This window comes from Grampus griseus, assembly GCF_964374135.1.
Source record: "Grampus griseus genome assembly, chromosome: 9".
Classification (NCBI taxonomy): domain Eukaryota; kingdom Metazoa; phylum Chordata; class Mammalia; order Artiodactyla; family Delphinidae; genus Grampus; species Grampus griseus.
Window position 1 is genome coordinate 82544572 of NC_139003.1, and position 22202 is coordinate 82566773.

A 22202-nucleotide genomic window follows, 5' to 3' on the forward strand; every position below is an offset into this window, starting at 1 on the left:
GCAAAGTCACAAAGTCAATCCCGGTAACTCCCTTGGACATCAAAGTGTTCACACATTCTTGAAAGATCACCTGATGAGATGTCCTGTCCAAGAATTCACTGTCTACATTTTAAGGAACATCATTTTCTTAATTTCAATCTATAATTACCTTAATTTTTAAGTGCTTTTTTTGTATTATAATTGATATGTAAGAGCAGAATTGTCAGTTCTATAGAAAATGAAGTTCCATGTCCAAACATTTCTCAACAAGTTGCCATCGTCTTTGAGTAGATTTAGAACTGAGGAACATACACTCAATACTATTTTCCATCTCTTATCTCTTTCAGGATGTCTTACTCTGATAATTCTCTCTCTTAGAAGAGTTACAAATTTTCCTTCTGGGTGTTGATAACTTATCTGAAAAAGGTACGGTGCATTTTATACCTTCTGTGTGGGCTTTTTGCTATTAATCTGTTCAGAAATTATTTCATATACTTCTGTTATCACTAGAAATAAATGGTCACGGCAGTGTTTTGTTTTTGTTTACTGGTTTTTAATCAGGCCATCAGAGCTAGCTCCTTCAGTTTTAAAATACATTTCAATTTTTTCATTTTTCCATTTCTCTCCCATAATCATTTGATTGGTTATTAAGTTGGGACCTCTTTTTCTTACAGTCCATAGTGCATGTGCCATCGCAAATGTTATGGAACTTGTGACACATTTGGGGGACAACTTTAATAATACAACTCTTACACATTCCCAATACAGAAAAACTTTTCTTCAGATTGACTGAAGATATCTCTGTCGGCAAATGAATTGCCTTGTTTTCTGAATTTTTCTTTAGGTCTTAATGTTCTTGGTTGTATGTCCAAAATTATCACTTCCCTGTACTATTCCTTGTCTCCCTTACAGCCAGTTGATGATCTTTCATATAAACACCTTTTTGTTGCTGTTATTTTTAGGGCCTTTGTTTCAAACAAATGTAATCAGTCACTTTTCCAGTTTCAAACAGTTTAATTCAAACCAAGTTCCAGGTAGTCAAGCACCATTTACAAGAGGTACTACCTTTTATAGGACTCAAAATTTCAATGTTTATCTTTCTATGAATATATCAATAAAGTCCTTAGAGAGAATCAGCTAGATTTGTCTCTGTCCTCATTCTATTTAGATCTTCCTTTTCCTGTCTATGAGCTTTTTTGTATATTTTTATATTCCATGGCAGTGATTTGTTTACTTCCTAGTATTATGGGGAGTTTCTACTCGCTAAAAATTGCTTGTTAATTGCAATATATAATAATTATTAACATTTATTAGTACTATGTTTCAAGTGCTCCTAGTTTGTAAATCATTTCATCATTTCCTTTAATCTTTTTTACATTCCTCACAGAATATTATTTTGACCTATTTTATGAATGAGGAAACTAAAATCAGATTGGTTCAGGAATTGTCCATCATCAAACCACCAGTGCATAGGGGAATCACGTTTCAAATCTTAGCTTATCTGTGATATTTCACTGCCTTGTATGTATGATCTTCTTTAAAATATTGATTTCTTTCCTCCGTTAGAGCCCCCAAATCATAATTCCATTGGTCTTGTAATTCCTATGACTCTGTCTAAATTTATGAATAAGAGCATGCAATGCAGTAATTGCTGGAGATATGTCTTTCTTGTAACATTGTTGGGTGCAAATCTTCTATGTGATGTGAGTGTGATTGCAAGCAAACTTCCCAGGGTAAAGAAATTTGTTACTCTTGTGGATGAGAATACTCAAATTGAGTAATATAACTGAACTTACCAGTTAAACATCTCATGTTTTCCCTATATAAGATATTAATTTTCTAGTGCTCCACCTCTAGTGCTACCATCCCTGCTTTAAAAAATCCTATATTCAATGTCCATTTTTCAGGTTGCATGCATTTAGAGCAACTTTTGCAATGTCTTTTTGAACTCCTTCCAAATATTAACTCTTATTCATCCAAGGTGCTCTGTACAAATAAAATTCTACAAACTGAGCTCAATATGAAATATTTCTGGCAAAATAAGGACTCCTTACAAGTTTGAGATAAATGTTAAAAATAAGACAGAACAAATAAAATGAAAAGAAATGAAACAGAAAAGAAAGAGCATTGGAAATTTTGATTGGGGGTGAGGATTTTATTAGTCTTATCTGGAAAAATTAAATGAGAATTGTGAATCATGTTAAGGAGTGAATCATGCTATCAGATTACAAATTTCATTTTAAAGATACAATATTTAATATAGTGTGGTAGTGGCTTAAGAACTGAGGGACAGATAATGGAGTAGCTCTAGAACAAATGTTAGAATCTCAATATAGGATTTAAAATATCACAAATTCGTAATAAAAAGAGCTATTTGTAACATTGTGTTGGAAAAATTAACTATTTTGAAAAAAAAAGGCCAATTCTCAGTTGGCATTACATCTAAAATATATTGAAGCAATGAACAGTTTAAAGGTAACAACTAAAACTATGAAATATCAATACATATGGATAGTTAAGATATGGAAGATGAGAACTTTCTAAGAATGAAATCATAATATGTATGAAGATAAAATACATTTGCCTATTACATAAAAATTTAAACCTTTAATAGATCAAACATTAACATTTTCCATTCTGTTAAAATGTTTACTTCTTTTATATCTAAATAATATAAATCAGTAAGCAAAACAACCAAATTTATGAATAATTGTTTTACAGAAGTTATATAATTAATAGGTACATAAAAATCCAACTCATTATGAATCAGAGAAATGCAAATAAAAGTATGTGTCCTATAATAGCCTATAAATTGACACCAAGAAAAGTATAGTACTGACTGTTATCACTTCAACCAAAGTTGGCATCACAAGGTGGCAAGGAAGATGGTAAAAAATGAGGTTAAATGCCTCATTTTGCCAAAGAGCAGTGAATGTAGGAGAAAGTAAATACTTCTGGTCCATATAATTTGTGGATCTACCTCTCCACTATTTCTTGGGGTAAAAAAACACAGGCAGTTTCAAGAAAATTGAGTCCAACTTAAGACAGAGAGGCCCTGCGTTCAAAACACAGATAACAAGCTTTGGAGTGCAGGTGGTGTCTAGTCTGTTCAGGCTGCTATAACAGTACCGTAGACTGAGTGGCTTATAAACAATAGAAATTTATTTCTCACAGTTCTGGAGGTTGGGAAGTTCAAGATAAAGGTGCCAGCAGATTTTGTGTCTGGTGAGGTCCTGCTTCCTCGTTCACAGGCTAGTCTTTTCTCTGTGTCCTCACATGGTGGAAGAAACAAGGGATCTTTCTGGAGTCTCTTCTTAAAAGGGCACTAATCCCATTTTCGAAGGCTCCACCTTCATAACCTTATCACCTCCCAAAGACCCCACCTTCAAATACCACCACATTGGGGATTAGATTAATATATGAATTCTGGGGAACACAAATATTCAGTCTATAGCAGGTGGTAACTGTTTACAGATATTATGTATATTATATGCATATATGTAATATATATTTACATTTAATAGTCTGTATAGATCTAAAAGCAATGATTTTTTTTTTTTTTTTTTCTTTTTGTGGTATGCGGGCCTCTCACTGTTGTGGCCTTTCCCGTTGCGGAGCACAGGCTCCGGACGCGCAGGCTCAGTGGCCATGGCTCATGGACCCAGCCGCTCCGCTGCATGTGGGATCTTCCCGGACCGGGGCACGAACCCGTGTCCCCTGCATCGGCAGGTGGACTCTCAGCCACTGTGCCACCAGGGAAGCCCGCAATGATCTTTTAAGATTCATTGATGCCTATAAGTGCTCATATTTCATAAATGTATGCAAAGTTTAAAAATTCATAGCTTTGGTCAGAACTCAGACATACTAAATATCTTTATATATTATTTAAAATGAAAAAATTATGCTTAAACTCATGCATGGTTTTCCCTTTCAATTTTAATATAAACATGATGCCAGCTGATTAATTTAATTTTTTTTCCATAGCTCCTTTTCACATTTCAGTTGAGCCACAGAAATACTAAATGAATACTATGTATATATTTTTAAATGGAATATTTTTTCCAGGTTGTATTTCTACCAGAATCTTTTGTTCCAAGTCATTGAATGCATTTCATAAGAATGAGTCACTTCAAAATGAGGTTCTTGGATTATAAGCATAATGTCCATGTGTTTAGAAAAAGAAAAGAGAGAAATATTTAAAAAAAAAAAAAGCAGATGAGTAAGTTAGCATAGCCAAAGGGCAGCAACATCTGATGTGGTGACAGTCTTTGCATGCTTCATGTATTAATGCAGTTTCCATAGCAGCCAACATATCACATGATAGTTCAAAATAATTTATAATTGCCAAGAATTCTTAAAGGGAAACATACCCAACTCTGATATAATTTTTAAAATCAACTAAGTGTTTCTGAATCTAGATCCTTGACTCAGGCCCCAAAATGAAATTTTATGGGAACCACAACCTCCAAATCTCTACCTCCCTATCCATAAAATCATGATAAAAATATACGCCATGCCTGCCTCATAGGATAAGTGATTAATAGTTATGAACATGCTTTGAAGAGTGAAATCTGATGGACAAATACGGGACCGGTAATTTGCAGAATCATAGACTATTATAACTGGTAGAAAGGTTAGAGGTCACCCGGTCCCAGCCCCTCACTTCACAAATGTAGTAAAGGCACTAAACTTGTCCACAGGGTCACATTAGGTGAGCAAGAAGGTCGGTCATTTGTTTCCACATCCAGCACACTTGGCCTTTACACCTCTCTGTCCCTGTGGTCGGTTACCGCTCTACGAGATCCACCACCCCCTGCCTGCCTGAGTCTCCACACTGGTTAGTATGGTCCAGTCTTCAGAGGACACAGTCTGCACAGATCTAGTCATATAGAATTTCAACATTTATATTTTTTCACAGCTGAGAACCTTCCTATTAATCCCACACTGAGCCCTTAGAATACTCTTCTTCTAAGCTCTTTCAATTGTTTCGGTGTTTGAGAATGATCTTTGATACAACAGAGATTTGTAATAGAACTTTCAAGATTCTAACTAAATTTCAAGTACCTAGGCATTCTGTAAATCCAACAGGGAAGAGACTGTCTCCTGGAAGAGCTGTTGTCTGAGTAGTCAATTGAAATGATCCATGGCCCATTTTCATTGTGTGTGGTATATTTTAGTTTGGGGGCAATTTCACGTACAGATCTAGTTTTAATCCTTTTAAAAATATTTATTTATTTATTTATTTGGCTGCACCCGGTCTTAGTCGTGGCACATGGGATCTTCACTGAGGCATGCAGGATCAGGGTCTAGTTCCCTGACCAGGGATCGAACCCGGGCCGCTTGCATTGAGAGCACAGAGTCTTAATCACTGGACCACCACGGAAGTTCCTAGTTTAATCCTTAAATAAACTCTCTTTGAGGAAGGTTAACCCGACTTTGCTGTTGGAAAAACCTGATTTTTCAGAGATATTAATTAACCTTTCTATTGTGACAGTAATATTGGAGCGAGGATTTGAACTTAGGTTTTTTGTTTTGCTTTGTTTTTAATCAGATGCTTTTTCTATGACTTAAAAATCAATAAGTGCTTTTGATCAGTCTTGCCCACTGGCTTGGTGTCATCTGCCTGTGTGCCCTAGATTGAATGAAGCTTGGCACAGTGACCAAATTCTTAAACAGGTTCCGAGATTTCCTAAGCCATTCGAACATGCCTTCTTGGTCCGTTTCTTCTGACTTAGCTGCTAATCTTGCCTGTTCAACTTGAACCATTGTTCTCAACTCTTGGCTGTAACACTGATTACTGATTATGACCATCTTGATTTGATCCTACTGCCCCATGAACAGACTTCACATACCCTGTCCAGGCCTGGTAGATAAAAACTGCTAAGGGTGAATTTGTTAACTGTGATTGGCTAGTGCTTGATCAAAAATAAACTGCTAGGGCTTCCCTGGTGGCACAGTGGTTGAGAGTCCGCCTGCCGATGCAGGGGACATGGGTTCGTGCCCCGGTCCGGGAAGATCCCACATGCCGTGGAGCGGCTGGGCCTGTGAGCCATGGCCGCTGGGCCTGCGCATCCAGAGCCTGTGCTCCGCAACGGGAGAGGCCACAACAGTGAGAGGCCTGCGTACCACAAAAAATAAATAAATAAATAAATAAAATAAAATAACCTGCTAGTGGCAGGGACTTAGCAGCTTGACATCCCTAAACTATAATATATTCTAATGACTTTGTTTACTTTGTAAATCACTTTTTCATTATATGTCTGTATCCACAAACTATCACCATTACCCTTCTCAATCTCCCCATACCCCATTCCCTGCACAATATACCTCTTATTTATAAAGCACTTAAATATTAGAAATAGAAGGCACTTGTAGAGGTCATTAACCCTTACCCCACCATTTTACATATTATGATTCTGGATCACAGAAAATGTAAGGTCATCCGGGTTATTGGTGGCAAAGTCCCTGACAATCAGCTATCAATCTGTCTTCTTTCTAGAATATCAGTTTTTAATTTATTCATTCTCGTGGTTAGCTTCTCCTCTTTCTACAAAGAATACATCAAGGATACCATGTTGAACAAAGTTTACAGATAAATTTTACCTTATTTAGTTATCCTGATGCCATCTTCCTGCCCAGAGTGTAGTCATTGAGAGAAATCATAACAACTCTACCAATTTACAAGACAGGAATACTTATTCATATAAGTTTGGCATGTCTTGGAAAATTACCCAAACATTAATAATAAGTCCAAGAATGCTTTGGCAAAGAGTGCAGGATTTAAGTCTGCAGCCAGTCAGAATACATTAGCAAAGAACCAATCATCTGATAGTCAAATTCCACAGACTTCAAATGGTCCTAATTAATGGTGCTTCCTGGACTTCATTTTTCATGCTAACAGACAAGCAATATATCCCAAGGGGAAGGTAATAATATATCCCAAGGGGGAGGTACCCTTCAACACTCTAAACTTCATGAGTGTTCAATAAATATGAATGATTGACTAATCCATTGAACATGCAAAGGAGTGGTAAACGGTGTGAGCCCTGGAGTCTAACTACCTGAATTTTATGTCCCTTTTACTTTTTGTAACTTAGACAAGTTACTTGTTCTCTGATCCTCAGTTTCCTTGTCTTTAAAATGGAGCTAATAATACCTCAAAGGATTATTGCAAGCAATAATGAGATATTTCAGGAAAAGTGCTTAGAAATTCTCTGACACAGAGGGAGCCCTTGATAAATGTCAACTATTATGTTTAAAACATTGAAAATTTTCTTTTCCGTAGACATGAAACAAATGACAGATTCTGTTCTCTTTCAGAAAAAGGAATCCATTCATTTTCAGAAAAAAATGATAGTTTTTACAAGCACAGCCTATGTCTGAGTTCCAGCCTCCACCCAATTGTGTGATCTTAGCCAAGTAAGTTAACCTTCCTGCTTCTGTTTCCTCCTATTTAATGTAAGTATCATAGTACTTGCTACCTTGTGACATGTTATGAGGTTTAGATGAGTTACTACACATGAAATACTAAGTTACTAAGTTGGCCTATAGTTAGCACATTGAAAACATTTGCTATTATTCTCCATCTTATGCATAAAGAAGGATACCATCAGAACTACTCCAATCAGCAGACTTACTTGAATGTGAAATAAAAAGTTTTGCCAGCCATTTTCATTATTCTTTGAAACAAAATATTTTATATTCTTATTATGCCCAATAACTATTACTCTATTTGACAGGAAATGGTGTGAGATGAAAACGCCTGTAAATCACAGTTTTTTTTTTTTTAAGAGTCTGCTGTTGAATTACTGTTTTGGCCTTTCAGGGTTGAGTCAGATTAGTTGAATAACATGCCACCTTCCACCACCACCCAATTCCCACCCAGGTTCTCTGTGGAGTTGTGAGTTTGTAAGTAAAAGAGATTGCTTAAATTACAGAAGAGCACAAACGTCGAGAGTGTTGCTGTGCCAGCAACATTTCTGCTAGGTGGGATGCATCAGGCCTCCTGGTTCAGGACCCCTTAGCACAAAGATTACAATACTCTGGGCCATGAAAAGGGACAGGAAGCTGTTGCTGTATTGCAGGCTGAATGAGAATGAGAAAGCAACACAACATCACTCATGAGTCTAGTTTTCCCCTCCCCTTAACCTTTTCTGCCAGGACACCTTGACTTTTTTTTTTTTCTAATATTTATTTATTTGGCTGCATTGGGTCTTAGTTGCGGCATGCAGGATTTTTAGTTGCGGCATGCGGACTCTTAGTTGCAGAACGTGGTATCTAGGTCCCTGACCAGGGATCGAACCCAGGCCCCTGCATTGGGAGTGCGGAGTCTTAGCCCACTGGATCACCAGGGAAGTCCTGACACCTTGACCTTTGATTTTTAGGCTCTATCAGATACCGTGTGCATATGAATGTGTGTGTGTGTGTATGTGTACAAAGAACAAATAATTATACCTATATCTTAAAGAAAAGTTTAAGAGAAAAAAATATATAGCTCTACCACGCAAGATATTTTTCTATTTGTCTTCCTGTTTGCTTCTGTATACTTTGTTACAGAAGTAAAATTAATATATATATGTGTATATGACTTTATATCATGATTTTTACTCTAAAAATATCATATTTTTACATGATATAATTTGACAAATACCAGGAATGCTGTCCCCTGCCTTTGTGTAAAGCATGGCCCTTTCTAGTTATTTTATTAATTTTCTGTCATAACTATTCCTGAGAAGAAGAGTGAGCTATTCTTTTAAATATATTGAGTTCCTAACACCTTGGAGACTATTCAAACCCTTTCATCTAGGAGTGACAGGAAATCTGGGGCCTCATGTTCTGACTGTTTACAGGTAGGCAAGGAAGGAAAAGAAAATAAAAAGGAAGAAAATAAGACTAACAAGCAGGGAATGGGAATTATGAGTATTTCCTGCTTCCATTGGTGCCCAAGCTGTGTTCTACCCAACGTATTTCCCTACAAGTCCAAAGAAATATGAACTTTATTTTCTTTCCAGAGTGGAGACAAAATACTTCCATAGTTTGGAGTAACTAACCATAAATTACACATAGTCTATACTTACCCTACTCCACTGGCTATGCATTCGCCTGTCACGTGGTGACCTAAACACATCGTGTTTTTTCATAACATCTCTCTTTTTTTTTAATCCAGAACAGCATAGCAAAAGAATCATTACTTCTATGACCAATCAAGAAACCGTCTCTCTATATAGTATTTCCACAGGCTACTCTTCCAAAAAGAGAGCATCTGCTACAAAGTAGTCATGTATGGGCTCTGTTTGGGAACCCTGTGTTGCCTATGCACAGGGCTGAATTAGTGCTAATGCGACTGAGGTCATGAGTTTAATTCTCACGAGGCTTCTCTTTGTTCCACGGTTGGCCTAACCTTGCCTGGTTTGCTGGCTTGCAAAAATAAAAGGAAACTCACAGGCTCCTCTATGCCTCCATATTGGGTGGAGAGCTGCTAGACCTAGACTTTTGAGAGTGTCAGGATGGATGGGACTTAGGGCGTCTCCTTGGGATCCCTAATGACACACACATGCCTTGACAAAGGGTTCCCTGTGACTTTAAGAGGTCAGAGCTGCCCTGCCGAGGGACCAGGCAAATTTTCCCAAAGGAAACTACATCTCAGCCACCATCCAAAAGGGACCCTCTAGGTCAGCTTTTCTTTGGAGCTGGAGTTTCACCTTTAGGAGCCCATAAGTCTGCTGCTTCCTCTTCTCTACAGGGAGTGCTTGTGCAGGCTCTGTGGAGACATCAGCTTCTGCTTGTTTCTCGGAGTCAAAGGGGCCTTCTTCAAAGATCTAAGGGTCTTTTCAAGATCCCTTTTCACTTTCTATTTCTTGACCTCAGTTTCCGAATTTGCTGGAGTATGCAGATGGTCCTCTTTTTCCTGTAAAGTGAGATACAAGGAGTCTTTCCAGAAGGAAGGAGAGACCAGAGGCTGCACTGGAGGGAAAGCACCAAATGTGGAGCTCGTCTGAAGAGGATTAGGCAGTGATTTCCTGGCCTTTCCCCTCCAACAGCCTGCACTGTTTGACTCACCTTCTGGGAGCCAGTACAGTGCATGAACACAAAAAGCCCTCTTCCCTCCTTACCATAGGGTTCTACATCTAGATGAAGCCCATTTTGACTGTATCATGGTGTGAACTTCTCCCCTCTTCTCCACTGGGAGATGGGAGAACATAAGAGCCATGTACATTTTACTGGATAAAGAATTTAAAACTGATATGAAAAGTAAAAATATAAATGAGGTCCTATACCAACAGTACGAATAACATCATGGGAAAAAGTTATTGTTGATGGTCAGACATATTCTGTGAGAGATTTTCTACTCTGAAAAAAATTACCATACCCAGATTGTATATCCAGTCCTTTCTGAGTAAGGAGAGTAGGGAGTAAAATTGAGGGAAGCCTCAAAAAATGCAAAACCGTAGCAACAAATCATCATGTCATTATCATTGGACATTTTATACTGTGTGATCCAGATACTGCCAAATATTCCGGTAAAGGTTTGTGTACTCACACGATCTTGTAAATAGAATGAAACATGCGCATGCTCAGATCAACCTCTTAAGACAATCTGTGATGGAGTCTTGCCTGCCGTACTGAGTTAAGCCACATGGTACATCCCTGCCTCCTACTTCATACGTGTCCAGGCTGGTCTTTGGGCCACTGTTGCTCAGGAACTGTGTACTATTGTCATCCCTCCCTTGAAGGCTGAGAGCAAACAGTGTGCAAACCTGAAATATGTGCCCATAGACTCCAAATCACCCAACATTTATTACAGCTAAACCAGTGTGAAGAACGAACAGCTAGATGTCCTAACCCTCACACTTCAAATTCACTGCAGCCCTAGATATAAACAACAATGGCTGAGTATTGAAAGAGAAGATCATGCCATGAGAGGTTTAAAAATGCCCACCTGATCAACCCACCTCTACCATTCCAAATCGTACCAACTATTGTACCAACACGTTGAACATGTTGAACAAAAACGTCTCAAAGCCAGGACACGTTGAACAAACTTACTGAGAAACAAATTAAAAGTTTAACTAAGTGGTTAAAAAAGAGAGTAGCCTTGAGTAGAAGATGCTGTTGGTAGAAGTGTGATGGGAACTGATCAAAATTTTCAGGAAAAAGATAAATTGATAAATAAGTGGTTAAAAGTTTAATACAAAAGAGAAATTGATAGAAAGACCATCATCTGTCACATTTCTTTAAATTTTCTGACAATTCCAACCCCTCCAGATAACTTAAGCAAACCAAAGCCCAAGGAAGTGAAATCATTTGTCCGTGGAAAAACTGTGGGCATAGCTAGGTCTTAAACTCGTCTCTTGGACTCTTAGCCCAGTGCTCTTTCCATCATCCTCTACTGACATTAAAGAAAAGCAGTTTATCGTGACTTTTAGAAAGAATCTTATGACGTCTCCTGTGCAGTACCCACAATATATTTCCATATTAGTCTGCCTTGAGGCCTGGATCCTATCACCAACCAGGGTGTGCTTTCTGAGGACTCAAAAAAGTCCCTTCAGAAGATGACACACTTCTGAAGATGATATTATCACAAGACATAAGTAGATTTTCCTCACCAGAATTTTGCAAAAGCCATGACTAAGTGACTCATCTCAACATGCATAAAACTCTCCAGCAAAAAATGGATACATAATTTGCTAGTGAATGTTCCTTGAGGAGGGAAAGGGAAATTGAAAAGAGAATTCGGATAGGTATTTAAGAGAGATAGTTTGATATAAATGTTGTATTTACATCTTTTAGGAATTCTGTTTTCATATTTCTATAAAACATGATTGATAATAAGGAGCATTGTGGTGCCTAGTGAATACAGAGCCTGAAAATAAACACTTGTTTTGTTCAGACTGGATTGGTATCTGTTCTACATCTAATTTGTTCTACCTCTTGAATTGCGGGTGGGGCTAAAGCTGAGTTTCTAAATCTTGGTTCTATTATTAAGCAGGAAACTTTTCAAATAGCTTAAGAGGAATGATTTTTATTTCTCATTAAAGAATTCAATGTGAGAGTTATACTGAAAACATATTTTAAATGTTTTTTAGAATAGATTTGCATTACATGTACACTACCCACTTTCCTTCTGCAGAGGGTTATTTCACAGGCTACGAGATGTGGAATTGCAAGAATCCTGGGGTCACTTTCACTCAGGCAACTGTTTACTCGAATTCCCCTGGAGAATGTGAGCCATGACTTGTGGAGATTTAAGGGTCAAGATCAAGAATATATCAAGTTTCAACAGTAAATTCAGAGCTGGAAATGAATTTATTGCTTAGCAAGTGTTTGGGATGAAGTAAAAGGGGAAAAGCAAGATGAGTAGATCAGTTATAATTGCCTCAGCTGGGAGATGTTTTGTCCAACAGCCATCTTTAATGACTAGTGACTCACCATATATAAACAGCTGAGAGTGGCTTAATGGTTCACCACTCCCTTTTTCCGTCTCTCACAACTAGGTTCAGTATTTCCCAGACTTCCCATCAGCAACTTCTGAAAATTTACTACATCTTCTAGTGTTTTCTAGAGTTAGGAAAGTTGCTCTCACACCTTGTGTCTGAATGTCTTTGCATTATGAATAGTTTGGGCTAGCTGTTTTAGCACACAACATCTGCAAAGTAGGGCTAATAATACCTATTCTGTCCAATTGTTTTGAAGATTAATAAGGTAATGTACATACCACACTTACCTGATGCCATAGGGTTTGGCATCAGGTAAGTGCTCAATAAATGATAGATGCTACTACCAATTACTACCATTTACTTTATTCTGGAACTGAGTCTGTCGTTATTCCCCTCATTCTATATCTTACGTGCTGACTTTCTCTCTGGGATTTCTGGTAGATGTGGCAAGGGCAAGGATGTAAAGGAGAGATTATGCTCCCCAGGAATAACAGGAATTATTGGAAATCTGATTTCATGGATGTTCACAATCTCTATGATTTTGAAGGGGTAGAGAAAGTGGTTCCAAGTTATCCAGGGAATATTAAAAACAGTCTTTGTCTGAAAAAATCACACCCAAACCTTCAAACTTTACTCTGTTATTATGCCATCTTATTTCATGCTCTCTGCATTCTCTATCAAAAAACTTCAGTACTTCACATGTAGTAGAGATTCAGGAAATATTTGCTAGAGGGTAGACATTCTCAAAGAAAGTAAGTTTTATTTATTAGCAGGCAAAAGCTAAACCACTATAGTAAGCTGCTCTCTACTGTGCTTCTTCTGATGGTGTGTTGGTCTCTGTGACCAAACTGACTCTTAAAATTATCCTTATCCTGTTTGGTTCTATTTTGAATGATGAAGTATAGTTTGATATTTAAATGCTCCTGGACTTGTGTAGGTCTGTTCTCAAAACATAGCACCATCACTTCTTAGTTGTCTCTAAACAGCAATATCATTATCAAGAACATGTACACTTCCCTGACCTAATGTATGCACTCAGTGTGTCTTTATTACTAGGAGAAGCAAACATAGGTGCAGAGTAGAGGCATGTATTTAATTAGCCTACCATAGCTTTCATTTGGGGAATTCTCTCATTGGTTCTTATCCTTTCAAATGTGTCTTGACATTTGTTTGAAATTTTGTACAATCCACCATGTCCTTTCAGTACGATCCCATTTATTTTATGTGGTAGTTTGTCTGATAATGCCAAGTATGAAAGTATCTTGGAAAAGTTCGGTGTTGTCACGATCAGAAGTTTACTTAACACAGCCACCTAACATAAGTATCATATTTTCTTTCCTAAGTTATAAACTCTTGAGGCCCGACCTACTTCACTGCTCAGTTCCTATTGTTAAAAAGCAAAATTCAACTGAGTGAATTTTAAAGATCTAATTGGCTTTATTCAGTGATTCATGAATTGAGCGGCATCCCACCTAGCAAACAGAAAGAGCTCCAAAGAGCTATACAAAATGACAGACTTTCATAAGCAGAGGTGGGTGGGACAAGGAAGTTACCAGCAAAGAGCAGGTTGTTTCAGGCAAGGTCACCTTCCTTTGGGAGATAGCTGCGGTCTACCGGGCAGCTTACCTCACTAGTGTTGACCAGGAAATTCCACACTGACTTGTTATGATTACACTCCTGGGAGAGGCTGACACTGCAATGAGGTTAGGTATTAAGTCTGGGTTTGGTGATGTGAGCTTAGCACAAGTGACTCCATTATGGGCCTGTTACCTCTTTTTTAACTTTTAAGGAATATAGTTAAGAAATCATGGCATTTTATTTTTATGTTGTTTATGTATACTGACCAAAGTAATTTATTTGTTATATTTCCCCTGCGATGCTTGACTATCACTATAGTTAAATGTTTCATCGTCAAATTAAGAAAATTGGCAAAGCTATGGGATGTTCATATTATTTGTAGTCGTGGTTGCAAGTATGGAATGCCCCACCTCTCCATGAATAATAGCTTGATTTCTCTCCAGTTTTTCTTAAGCGTTGCATAATGTACTAGTAAAATCATGTCCCAAATACCAAGTATATTTCTTTATAAAGATCAAAAGATTCTGAGCCAACATTAATTTTCTAAAGTCAAATTTATTTCAAAGGGAAATAATGTGACCAACATTCTAACAAGAAGGAAATAAGATATATTTATTTTTAGCCAGATACAGAAAGATAATATTGCATGATCTCACTTATATGTGGAATATAAAAAATTTGAATTCATACTAATAGAGAGTAGAATGGTGGTCACTGGGGGATTGGGGGAGTGGTAAAGGGTAAGGGAAATGGGGAGATGTCAATCAAAGTGTACAAAGTTTCAATTATAGAATAAGTTCTGGAGACCTAATGTACAGCACAGGGACTATGGTTAATGATAATGTGTTGTATACTTGGTATTTGCTAATAGAGAAGATCCCAAGTGTTCTCACCACACACACAAAAAATGGTAACTATGTGGTGTGAGGAGTGTGATAATTATCTTGATGGTGGTAATCATTTCACATTGTATATGTGTATCAAAACAACACATTGTACACCTTAAATAAATACAATTTTTATTTGTCAATCATACCTTAATTAAGCTGGGGAAAACGATATATTTATTTCTGCTGAAATTATCATATTTTGTTCTTCATAGCACCCATATAATGAAGAATAATCAAAATATATCTATAGTATAAATTTTATATTAGCAAAGACCGTTTACATAAATTTCTGCATGTTTTGTTATGGCTTATAACAATATCATCTAGTTCAATGATTAGGGTGTGCTATATGCCAAAATGTTGGTTTTAAGACAGTAGAAAAGATTGATCTATTGCATTTAGGTGTCCATCGTGATGAGTATCTCTGAGACACGGCAACAGCTCGGTAATAAACTCCTTGGCAGCAGCTACAAGCTTGACAGTGATGTATGTCTCGGGCACCTTAAGAGGAGCCCGGCTCCATTTACTTCAGGTGATACCTGGTTTCCCTTTTTCTCCAAGGCAAGCATTTAATTGGTTGTATCTGGTAGAGATGGTGGAGTGGAATGATAGGGGAAGGACACAGGAAAGGCGGAAGGATACACAATCATAACTGTTTCAGAAAGTTCCTTCAACAAATCAGGAAAGGAAGGAAGGAAAGGAAGAAGAAAGAAAGGGAGACTCTCACTTGCCACAGGTGAAAAGCCCTTTGCTAGTCTACTTCACACAGATAAGAGCAAGGTAAGAAAAAACTGGTTTTGTTTTTTGGTTTTTATTGTTTGTTTGTTGGTATAAACTGAAGGGCACAGACTCATGGGACCCTATGCCAGTCTTTCAGTAAACCACTTTTTTTTTGCTTAACTTAAGCATAGTACTTGATATGCATAAAAAAGGAAAAGAATTATCATTTGCTCCGAAGGCAACCCACTTGGTTCCTTTTCCTGGGAAAAGCAACAGTTAAGCCCCAGGAAAAGCTCCTGAAACCCAGATGCACTCAAGACTGACTTGTGACTGAAACTAATTTCATCGTTTAAACGACAAATCCATCATTTTAATGAAAAATTAAACATAGTTGCTCATGCTTCGGTTCCACACAGCCAGTGAAAGGTCCAAATTTCTCCTCAAAATTTGACTTTCTGTGTTAGCTAGGAATAAAAGCCTCAGTTAGATGCTAATCTCTCTTGGAATACCTGTAACCTAAGCACTTGAATCTACTTACCACATAAATCAGTTCAACATATTCTGTTACAAAGTATCCTCTGTCTCTACCTTTTAAATTGAATGTCCTTTTAATAGTGGTTTGGGCATTGTCTCAACTGAAAGCTTTGATAGTTGTCTCCCTAGCTTTTAGTAGTAGAAAGTCATGGGTCAGATGTTAATTTAATTTTAGAACTAAATATCTTTATATAGCCTTATTAATTTAACAGCCAATACATGTTTAATGAACATCTATTATGGGTAAGAAATTATGTCTGTAAATTATTTTGTCTCTACCAGTAAGAAAGGTAAAAATTCATGTTATTCTAATATTAATCTTGATAAAGTTAATTCATGTATTGAGCTTACAAAATGGAGCCTGCTCCAGGGACCCCATGTTTGGCCCCTTATAACAAATCTAAACCTAAATCAGCCTGCACTGACAGGAAACACCTGTCAAGGAATCCTAACATACATCAATCACCATCCCTCCACTCAGCTAAACTAGCTCACCTTACCCTAGAAAATAGGACCTGATAGGCTTACAAGGAAATGCCTGACCTCTTGACCAATCATGCCCTGTTTCCAGGCTGCCTCTCCTAAGGAGTTCTTCTGTAGAACTCGTTTTCGCCCAAAATCCCCAGGGAAGAGCCTTCCACTGCTCGTGAAGTTCTGTACTCCCCCCATCCATGGGCTGTTTTCCCTTGAATAAAGAACAGCAAACTCGTTACTAAATGTGTTGGTTTTGTCATTTGACAATCCCAAGTATCATAATTAATAAAACAGATAAATTCCCAAATAAATAATCTTCAAGTCAGTTTTTTAAACTGATTTCTCAAGTTTCTACAACTATTTCTCTTGATTTTTCCCTACGGCTGAGTTGCTAGTATTAGAGCCCCTTTTCAGTTAGCTCCCTTTTCAAGTGAAATCCTACCTTCCTACCTTCCTTCCTTTCCTGATTTGTTGAAGGAACTTTCTGAAACAGTTTTCATGATTGTGTATCCCTCCCCCTTTCCTGTGTCCTTCCCCTATCATTCCACTCCACCATCTCTACCAGATACAACCAATTAAATGCTTGCCTTGGAGAAAAAGGGAAACCAGGTATCACCTGAAGTAAATGGAGCCGGGCTCCTCCTAAGGTGCCCGAGACATACATCACTGTCAAGCTTGTAGCTGCTGCCAAGGAGTTTATTACCGAGCTGTTGCCATGTCTCAGAGATACTTATCACGATGGACACCTAAATGCAATAGATCAATCTTTTCTACTGTCTTAAAACCAACATTTTGGCATATAGCACACCCTAATCATTGAACTAGATGATATTGTTATTGTTTTGTAGAAATTTATGTAAATGATCTATGTCAATATTTTGCTTCTGCATATATTCCATGATAGCAATTTCAAATATGAAATTTTAAACTAAGAAAACGTAGAATCTTGAAACCTGAAATACTTTTGCTTTCAAACATTTCCAAAAAATGAAGTCTTATGTTTTTTAATATTAATGAATATTTTATTGTGATTTTTAAAGTAATACATGCTCATGGTAAACAAAAATAATTGATTAATAATGAGAAAAGTAAAAGGCTTCATCTCCATAATTCCTTTGTCTCTAAGAATATCCAATGTTAACTGTTCCACATGTACCCTTAGGAAAATTTCAATGAGTTGACAAGTACATAAGTATGGGTATTGTAGGAGAGGGTAAAGTTCTCCTCAACAATCTTAGGATATCTGGTTGGGTTTGAAAATTAAACTGACCAAAACAGATTAACAGGAGAAAAGCATACAAATTTATTTAATATAAGTTTTATGTGACATGAGAGCCTTCATGAGGGAAGGAAGACCCAAAGAAACAGACCTGAGTGTTTTATGCCAGGTTTGGTGAAGTGTACAGCAGTGGAGGAATCTGATAGGTTAAGGAGTATGAGGTAATTGCAGTAAACTGGGGGAGACAAGGCCTGTTAGGATTCTTCTCAGCATCCCGTCGTTGTCAGAGATAAGGATGCTCCTTTTCTATGGGTTTAGGGAAAGTGCCTCTCACATGAGTGTTTCTTGGCCTGTTTCAAGGAGGAAGTGTAATGGATGGTTTCTGCTTCTGCCATTTTCTCAAACTCCTTCAGCTAAAGGTATTTAATATGCCAAGGTGTTATATTGTGGGGTAGCTTGTTTGGAGCCTCATCAGTATATATGTACGTAGGTATATCCATCATGGTCACCTATCCTTGTTAGCACATAGACAACTACATCGTTAACTGATTTCTACAAAAAATAGCTTGACTTAGCCATTCTCCTACAAGTGCACATTTAGTTTGGTTTCATTGTTTTGCTAACACCATCAGTACTGCAGTAAACAGCCTGGTATCTTTGAATACTTGTGCAAATTGCTAGCAGTGGATTTTCTGGGTCAAATTTTATAGGCATTTAAAAATTTGATGAGATTGCTAAATTTCTGTCTAAAAGGGTTGGAACAATTTACATTTCTACTAGGACTGCATGAGCATGCCTGTTTACCCACACTGTTATCAACGCTGGGTATGATCAGGCTAAGTTTTGCCACTGTCGTGGGTTTTTTAAAAAAGGATTCTGCCCTGTTTTGACTTTCTTTTTTCCTTATATGCCACTGTATTTCTTCAGCAAATGTTAAATAACTAAAATCAACGGTCAAATGCTGGATAAGTAAATTAGAATAGCCCTGATGCTTTCCTTTATTGCTAATCTTTAAGAGAGAGAAGTGAAGGGAGGGGAGAGAAACACCCAAATGCATATGACTGTGCCTGGATCGGAAAATATTCAAAGCACACAGAATGTGGAAACAAGCTCCAAAAACTAAGCTTGTCTTTTGTTCCACAAATGTACTGTAATATGCACTAGTCAAAATAAAATCTGTCTTGCAGAGCATTGAATTTTTCAGCAGCAATAATTATCTCTGTGTATTTCATTTTCTACTTTGGGAAAAGCTTATGATGCATGCAGAGTGTACATCTGAGTTGCACAGATGTGATCTAAATTACTCAGATGCTAAGCCCTTTTATCTGGGCACTGCTGGGTCAATTGCTTAACATAGAAAAGAACACAGTGACATGAAAAAGTTTGAAATTGAATTCAGCTTACAGTCTAGTTTTGCCTTTGAAGACACTATTTAAGGCAGTGAAGCTCTACTCAAAGTAAAAGGGATACTGTTCACTATTTCCTATCCTGTGTCCTAACCAAAGAAAATAAACAGCAAAAATGCTCTGACAGTATACGTATAACTGATTCACTTTGTTATACAGCAGAAATTAACACAACATTGTAAAGCAATTATACTCCAATAAAGATGTTTAAAAAAATGCTCTGACAAACATTAGGCTCAATTAATCAAAGTAATTGACTTATTACTTAAAAAAATAACAAAAGGATGCTACACACACAAAAATATTTGTCCCTACATAACAAGAGAATAGCAACAATAAAAGAAACATGAAAATCATCATTGATGTACAATTCTTGCTGTGTGTGGGTATTCTACCAAAGAATGCTAAGTTACAAGAAACCTTCAGGATTCAAATTCAGATTTTGTTCAAATTTTATTGGTATAGTTGATATATAAATAATTAATTCTATTACTTTGGCCATGTAACTCTTACATTAAGTTGTTTACCAAATGACTACAGACTTCCTCATTTTTGCATTCTAAATTTTTTTCATTTGCATATTTTTAAAAATATCTTTGAGTATAATTGCTTTATAATGCTGTGTTAGTTTCTGCTTTATAACAAAATGAATCAGTTATACATATACATATGTCCCCATATCTCTTCCCTCTTGCATCTCCCTCCCTCCCACTCTCCCTATCCCACCCCTCCAGGCGGTCACAAAGCACCGAGCTGATCTCCCTGTGTTATGCGGCTGCTTCCGACTAGCTATCTATTTTATGTTTGGTAGTGTATATATGTCCATGCCAGTCTCTCACTTTGTCCCAGCTTACCCTTCCCCCTCCCCCCACCATCCTCAAGTCCATTCTCTAGGTCCATCCACCTCACTACAAATAACTCAGTTTCACTCCTTTTTATGGCTGAGTAATATTCCATTGTATATATGTGCCACATCTTCTTTATCCATTCATCTGTTGATGGACACTTAAGTTGCTTCCATGTCCTGGCTATTGTAAACAGAGCTGCAATGAACATTGTGGTACATGACTCTTTTTGAATTACGGTTTTCTCAGGGTATACGCCCAGTAGTGGGATTGCTGGGTCATATGGCAGCTCCATTTTTAGTTTTTTAAGGAACCTCCATACTGTTCTCCATAGTGGTTGTATCAATTTACATTCCCACCAACAGTGCAAGAGGGTTCCCTTTTCTCCACACCCTCTCCATCATTTGCATATTATTCTGATTTTGAAAATACAAAATTATTGGGATAATTTTGGGAAAAATTATTATTATTATTTTGGATAAAATTGGGAAATTCAAGTTGTTTCCACACTCTGGTAAAAGTAAAAGCAGAAACAGAGAAATCTTTTCAAGTGCTTTTGTACAGTTTAACAAAATTCATAGTTAGTTTGGTCAAATTACTGGTTAATTAAAGCAAAATTTGGTTGATTGGTTTTGAAGCCCCTTTTAATAAATATAACTGACTAGTTTGTCCAAGATGAAAAATCAATTTAAATTATACAGTTCTACAGGCTCCTTCCTATGACTTCCTATGACTCCTAACCAAGTCTTACAGTTAGTTGGTTCTTCATTTTATAATGCAATTTTAACCTCTGTTCCATATCATCTCTTCTTCCTGAGGGTGATCCTATTATCTCATGTTTAGACCCCCACAACTTTCTGAAATTATCTCCCTGATTATCTTAGTCTTTTCTTACAAACTGTATACTGCATGCCAATGTAAGATTAATACGTTATTTTTAAAGACTAATTTTTTAGAGCAGTTTTAGGTTTACAACAAAACTGAGAAGGTGTATAGAGATTTCCTGTATACTCCCTGCCCCACACGTGCATAACCTCCTCCGTTATCAACATCACTCACAAAAATGGTACGTTTGTTAGCAAGGCTGAACCTGCATTGACACATCATTATCACCCAAAGTCCATTAGGGCTCATTCTTTTTGCTGTACATTCTATGAGTTTGAGCAAATGTCTAATGACATACATCCATCATTATGGATATTATACAGAGTATTTTCATTGCCCTAAAATGCTCTTTGTTTTGCCTAGTCATCCTTCCCCTCCTTTTCCATTCCTGTCAACCACTAATGTTTTTATTGTCTCCACAGTTTTGCCTCTTACAGAATGTCATATAGTTGGAATCATACAGTATGTAGCCTTTTCAGATGGGCTTCCTTCACTTTTCATACTTAAATGTCTTTTCATGGCTTAATAGTTCATTTCTTTAGCACTGAATAATATTCCATTATCTGGGTATAACACAGCTTATTTATCCATTCACCTACTTAAAGATACTTTGGCTCCTTCCAAGTTTTGGCAATTACGAATAAAACTGCTCTGAACATCTGTGTTTAGGTTTTTGTGTGGATGTAAGTATTCAACTCTTTTGAGTAAATACCAAGGAGCATGACTGCTGGATCTTGTGCTGAGTAAGTTTAGTTTTGTAAGAAACTGACAAAATGTCTTCCAAAGTGGCTGAACCATTTTGCATTCCCACCAGCAATGTATGAGAGTTCCTGTTGTTCCACATCCTTGCTAGCATTTGGTATTGTCAGTATCCCAGATTTTGGCCATTCTAATAGGTACATAGAAGCATCTCATTGTTTTAATTTGTATTTTCCTGATGACATAAGATGTGGAGCGTCTTTTCATGTGCTTATTTGCTATCTGGTGAGGTGGTTGTTAAGGTCTTTGGCCCATTTTTTAAATTGGGTTGTTCATTTTCTTTTTGTTGACTTTTAAAAGTTCTCTATATATTAGGGATAACAGTCCTTTATCAGATATGTCTTTTGCAATTTTTTTCTCCTAGTCTGTGGCTTGTCTTCTAATTCTCTTGATATTGTCTTTCATAGAGCAGTTTTTAACTTTAATGAAGTCCAGTTCATTAATTATTTCTTTCATGGATTATGCCTTTGGTGTTT